This window comes from Triticum aestivum, chromosome 3A (genome assembly GCF_018294505.1).
Source record: "Triticum aestivum cultivar Chinese Spring chromosome 3A, IWGSC CS RefSeq v2.1, whole genome shotgun sequence".
Taxonomy (NCBI): Eukaryota; Viridiplantae; Streptophyta; class Magnoliopsida; order Poales; family Poaceae; genus Triticum; species Triticum aestivum.
The window spans coordinates 373,759,659-373,765,899 of record NC_057800.1 but is presented as its reverse complement, the minus strand read 5'-3'; the positions used below and the strand labels follow the sequence as shown (position 1 = coordinate 373,765,899).

The window sequence follows — 6,241 nt, the reverse complement described above, 5'->3', positions numbered from 1 at the left end:
GTAGGTCCTGTGGAAACTACTCACGCATCCTCATGGGGGCAGCAAGGTTGATCAAGATGGCTTTTGTGATCAACCCCCCCCCCCCTTCGGTAGAGTACCGGCGGAGGCCTCCAGATGGGATCGCAGAAGAACAGAGACTTGCAACGGTAATAAAATTGTTTCGGATCTCGCTCTGGGGTTTCTAGATTTTAGGGAATTTATAGCACCAAAATTAAGTCTGGGGGTCTCCGGGGGAGAGGGGGCGCCGTGTGATCTTGTGGCTCTCTCGTGGACTTTCTGTCCTCCCTCCAAAGTTTCTATGGTCTCTCCTGGTTCAGAAAAAATAACTATAAAGTTTCATCGTGTTTGGACTTTGTTTGGTATGGTTTTTCCGCAAAACAAAGAAATAGGAAAAAATAGAAACTGGCATTAGGCACTGACTTAACTAGATGATACCCCGCGCGTTGCTGCGGGACTTGTTATATGTTTCTGATGCTATAATAGGTATATGAATAATCCTGTAATTAGTGGTGCATTTGGTTTGCCAATAGATTTAGGTGGCTGCAGGTATCTCCAACCGAGGGCTAGGAATGGCCATTTTACTGTTTGATTGAGAAGATAAGAAGTGGTTATAGGTAGCCAACTTTGTATTTGGTTGAAAGGATAAAAGATGGATAATTTGTTGAGATGAAATCTTCGCTATGAGATGGTGGTCACCGCCCTTTGTAATAAACTTTCTACTGCTATTCAGTACTGAAATATTTTGCCATAGTTTGTTATTATTCAACTAGTTCATAACAATCGCTTGAGAGTGCCAAAAATAGCTCAATTACATAGATTAGACGAAGGTGTAGGATATAGTCGCACATGCCCACTGAACCCGTCGCACCATTCAGAGTCTGTGATTCATAATCTGTTGATCCTTCCTAGAGAATTAACAGAGAGAAAGCGAACATAGAGAAGACATGGATATTTATGGAGAGAGAGAGGGAGGCAGTATTAACAGAGAGAAAATCTCCAGTCCACCGCCACCTAGCTCCTGGTCATGGCCTCACTTTCGTGCACCTATAATCAAAGGAGAAAAGTCAGTACAGTGCCCTGCAATCAAAAGCAAGGGATTAATGGCTAGAAATGGATGGATCATGCACGTAAAGTTTATCCAGTTTTTCTCGGGCTGAAAATGGAAGCAGGTGCGCTGCCACTGGAGAATGGCTTTGCTCCAGGGGAACCCGGAGCATGGCTTTGCTCTAGGAGAACCTGCCAGCGTCGGCGCCCGCACCGAGGAACCCCATCTCATCCGCAGCCGAGGAGGTCTTCTCCGACACGCCAGCTTTCCTTCCAAGACTCCACGGCGTCTCCGTTAGCCGCGGCATGTCCGCCGCCACATCGCCGCCCACCATCAGCAATACCACGGCCGACGCGGCTAGCACGCCGACACACGCGCGCCACCGCGCCCCACCTCCGCTCCGCAGCTCCTTCACAGCGTTGGACGGGGCCACGACGCATACATGTATGACAGCGTCGTCTCGCCGGGACTAATGGCCCGGGACTCCATGGACCACGAAATTCAAGAAAAATACTATGAATCGATTGCGTCAGATCGATCGACGGGTGGACGGAATGGATAGGCATGGATCGATCCCCCGACGAGCGTGACTTATAGTTGGGGACTCACCTGGATCCGGTCCTGCCGCTCTCCATCTGCTATTGTGTAGTCGCCGCAAGTCTCAAGAGAGGAAGGAGGAAGAGCACGCGCTATGTGAGGTGAGGGAACTGCCTCGGCCAGCCGATTCCCTCAAGACACTGCCACATCTCGATCTATGGAGGGGAGAGGCCGGGTTTGAAGCAGACTACATAAGTCGTCGTCGTCATATAGCAGTATATAAGTACAGCGGGATGAGGATGTGAAGGGAGTTTTGATTTCAAGACTTGAAGGCCAATTTAGTGGAGACATATTGCTTCACGGAAGATGGAAGGAACCATCAGGATAGGGAACGACATAATGTTTGCTTCAATAAAAAAGATGAAGACGTCGAAGAGGGAGACGGAAACAATCATCAGTGGCTTTTGATCGGTTTGTGTGGGTGGAATTGAAGGAGACGAAGAGAATTGAAGAGAGGACCTACAGCCCAGCCATAATAACAAATCGGGAAGGCATCGATAAATTTAAAGCACGGGCAGTAGAGCAAAAGAGGATGACATGGATGCACAAAAGGACAAAGGGTTAAAATTATGTGGGGTCATAGGTGACGTGGTTGTATGAGAGTGGTTGCTGATGTGGATAGCTTGCATGTCAAGAGAAATAAGATAGTGGGGATGAACTATTTAAGTATTATAGATAGGTTAGTTCCTAAAAATAATATAAAATTGCATATAAAGCATACACGAATGATAATATAATATCATGAAACAATAAAAAATTGTAGATACGTTGGAGATGTGTTAGCATCCGCAAGCTTAATGCATGCCCGTCCTCGAGTAGATAAATGATAAAAACATTTTTTTTATGTTGAATGCTACCTAACACGTCTTAATCATGCAATCCTTTGGGTATGAATGCTGAGAAACGGTGAATTTATAAATATCAAAATAATAATATAAAAGAATGCTAGAAAATAGTCATTAATCTTCAAAATAACAATGCTACAGAATGTTATTCCTACTCATTTAATCATGTAAGCGATGGCATAACTCGGTCTTCTTAGCGTAAATTATAAATCATGAACACCCCGGTGCCAAGCCAAGTAATTGTATCATACTTTTTCTCGCTTCAGCATTTTCAACTCCACTCATACCTGAGCATGAGCCATGGACTTAGTAATTTGGATGGCAAAGAGAATGATGGTAGGGGGAAGACAAAAATTGATAAAGTCTCGCATCAGCTGCCGCCATGTGTCTCGCTCTAGGTGCTCCCTCTGATATATTTTTTCTATTTTTTCGCACGCATTTTCTAGATTTTTTTGACTTTTCTGTTTTTGATCAGCCTTTCTTAGCTTTTGGACAAATTTTTTTAAGAAAAAACTTGAAAAACACATTATCTTTTTTCCTTACGCGAGAGGCACGTCCATGCCTCTCGAAAACGAAAAAAAACCCTCATTTTTTTGTTTCTGCAAGAGGCATGACTGTGCCTCTCGGAACGGGAAATAACGCATTTTTTTCTTCCGCAAGAGGCGCCGTTTTGCTTCCGTGACAGGCACGGCAGTGCATCTCGGAAATGAAAAACACATGTTTTTTCCTTCTACGAGGGGCAAGGATTTGCTTCCGCGAGAGGCACGGTCGTGTCTCATCGTGTTTATTTATTTATTTTTCTTCCGCGAGTGGTATGGTTTTGCTTGTGCAAGAGGCACGATCGTACCTCTTTTCGGAAAGGGGGAAAAAGTGCTCCTAGTTCGGTTTCTTCGTCAGTTGTTCTCCTGAAAAAAGAATTCGTCAAAACCTATCAACATGGCATCTAGTTTAAAAGATCTCGACGCAAGGAATCCAATGGTGAAAACGATTCGAGGTTTGGACGCACGGTTTAAAAGATAAAACGTTTTGAATAAATGATTCTACGGGAAAAGGAAAACTCTCGGGTTGCACTTGTCGCAACCTAGAAAGCTGGAAGTGATCTTTGCAAAGTGTACTCGAGTGAGGGAGGTAGGGAGATTCTCAAAGAATATCCTACTTCGTGCTCAAGGGAAAGATATCCCGTTAGATGTAAAACCTCGACTGGGCCTTGCCGAAGTTGGTAGCTTGGGGGTACACATGGCATATTTGGTTCTACCAATTTTTATTTTATTTTCGTTCTTTTTGTTTTTGTGTTTCTTTTATCTTCCAATAGTTTCTTCTCTTTTTAGTACTAGCAAATATGCCCGTGCGTTGCAACGGGAGGAAAAACTATCAAACTATGAGGGAGTGGTAGATAATGGCTTTTAAAATGCCAAGGTGAGATAAGGGCTTTTAAAATGTCATTTCAAAAACTATGTCTAAGTGATGTCATGATGAGATAAGAGACTTTTGAAAAGTCATTTCAAAAAAAAGTGATGGTTTGACCATGATTTGATTTCCTAAGGCGCCACAACGAATTAGTTTTGGCTGAGTAAACTGCATTGATGAACCCTACCTAAGCTAGACTGATGAATGATGTATATAATCTTGACCTAGCGTAGCAGTGGTTGTCATAACAATTACCATGGTACCAGAATAAACATAGCTGTGTATGGAGGCAAAATAGACATTTAGTCATTTTATATAGTTTACAAATAAACTAACCCATAGAAAATTGTGTCAATATTTTTTGGCTTCAGCGTCGTACGAAACATGGAAACCTTTTTTTTACCCGATGCGAGGGACTAAATAAAATCATAAATTTACCTCTACAGATCCCCTATTAAAACTTCGACGCAGGCGATGTTTCGTTTTGTTCATCATTTACGGGCCTGTTTTAATTTGGAAACATTTCAAAAAAATTATGTATATTTTTTTTCTAATTCCAGAATGTACTTTGAATACTGGATTTTTAAAAAAATCATGTTTTTTTCATGAACATCTAGTTGATATTGTGATTTTTTTATGATATGCGATTTTTCTTTGAAATCATGAACAATTTATGATTTCTCAATAAATCTCGCAGCTTTTTGAAATTTGGTTCTTTTGAAAATCCTGAATGATTGTAAAGAATGAAAAACAAAAACAGAATTAAAAAGGTAAAAAGCAAAAAACGAAACAGAAAACAGGCGCAACCAGCCGCACATGGGCCGGCCCATTAGCGCGTCGAGGAGGAGGAGGCACGCCATGTACATTTTTTTCTAATTCCAGACTACTGGATTATTATTTTAAAATCATGATTTTTTTATTTCATGAACATCTATTTGATATTCCGAATTTTTTTTATGATATGCAAAAAATATTTTGAAATCATGAATATTTTATTACTTCTCAATAAATCCCGCAGCTTTTCGGAATTTTATTCTTTAAAAAAATCCTGAATTAATTTAAATAAGAAATAATAAAAACAGAAATAAGGAAATAAAAAGCAAAAAAAAAGAATAGTAAACAGGCCCACCCCCAGCCAATTATGGGCCGGCCTATTAGCGCGCGGGGGTGGAAGACCTGCGTGGCAAAAAGGTGTAGGAACCAGGGATCGAACGCTGGTCTCCTGCGTGGTAGGCCGACGCCATGGCCATTGCGCTACCGGAGGATTGTGTAATATAAGTGTATCGCCCTGTAAGAAAAAACCCGCGGTGATTTTGAAATAAATCCGAATCATGTTACTTATGGATGGCATGGCGGGTAATTTATGCCAAATTCGAGGGCAATTTCTATGACGGACGACCAGAAGCACTATTTGCTTTATTATTAGTATTAGTAGGTAAAGATTCTCATTTTTGAAAATTCTATTTTTGCATTCTAATAAAATAGTATTTTTAATTCACTAACACTTTGAAAGCCCATGCATTTTAATATCCATGAGCATTACCTAAATTAAAAAGAACAAAATTAAATCCATTGATATTTTTAAAATTCATATACTTTTAAAAAACACAAAGTTTTTTATATTCGTAATTTTTTTCAAATTACAAAATATATTTTAATTCATACATATTGTTTTAAATTTGTGTACATTTCTTAAATCCTTGAATTTATATTTTTATGGAAAAATGGTGAGCATTTTTAAAAATCCATGATTTGTTTAATTTGTGCACATTTTTTGGATTGTCGAATTTATTTAGACCAGGAAGGAAAACCTATCGCGTCCTAGATTTTTCGAACATATATGCAAGCGAGCCTGTGATAATTCATGAATTGATTCAAATTTGAAAGAAAAAAGCTATTAGAGCCAGAATCTGCTGGTTTTTTCAAACGTCCGGGTGAGTGAGTCGTCGCTACAGAGACACGACCCACCTAGCATTATGGGATAATATGTCACTTAAGGATTACTACCTTTTTATTTAGTAGGTCCATGTGTATTCCTAGATTGATAATTTGAATACAGTCATATATTATAAAAGTATACCATTAGAAACTTCAAAAACAATATTTTCTAATAATGATATAACTTTTGTAATACCTAATTCATATTAGATATTGATGACCTAAAGATATGCGCATGACCTAAATCGGAAAGGAGGGAGCTCGATGTGCACACAAAAAAGGAGAGCCACAGTTTTTTGTTTTTTAGGCAAAGAGAGCCACAGTTGTGGTTAGCCTTCTTTTCTGGGTTAGCTTGGGCCCATCGACTAGGGGCTCTAATCCTGACCACTAGGCCCATTTGTCGTGAGAC

The 6,241-nt window shown here is 40.1% G+C and overlaps 1 long non-coding RNA gene across 1 annotated transcript; it reads right to left on the bottom strand.

Annotated features, from left to right (window-relative positions):
• Positions 1-730: 730 nt before the first annotated feature.
• Positions 731-2,273, bottom strand: LOC123061328 (uncharacterized). Its single transcript, XR_006428906.1, has 2 exons — positions 1,655-2,273; positions 731-1,044 (listed from the first exon to the last, which is right to left on the bottom strand). It is a non-coding gene; the product is annotated as an uncharacterized lncRNA (long non-coding RNA).
• Positions 2,274-6,241: the final 3,968 nt, after the last annotated feature.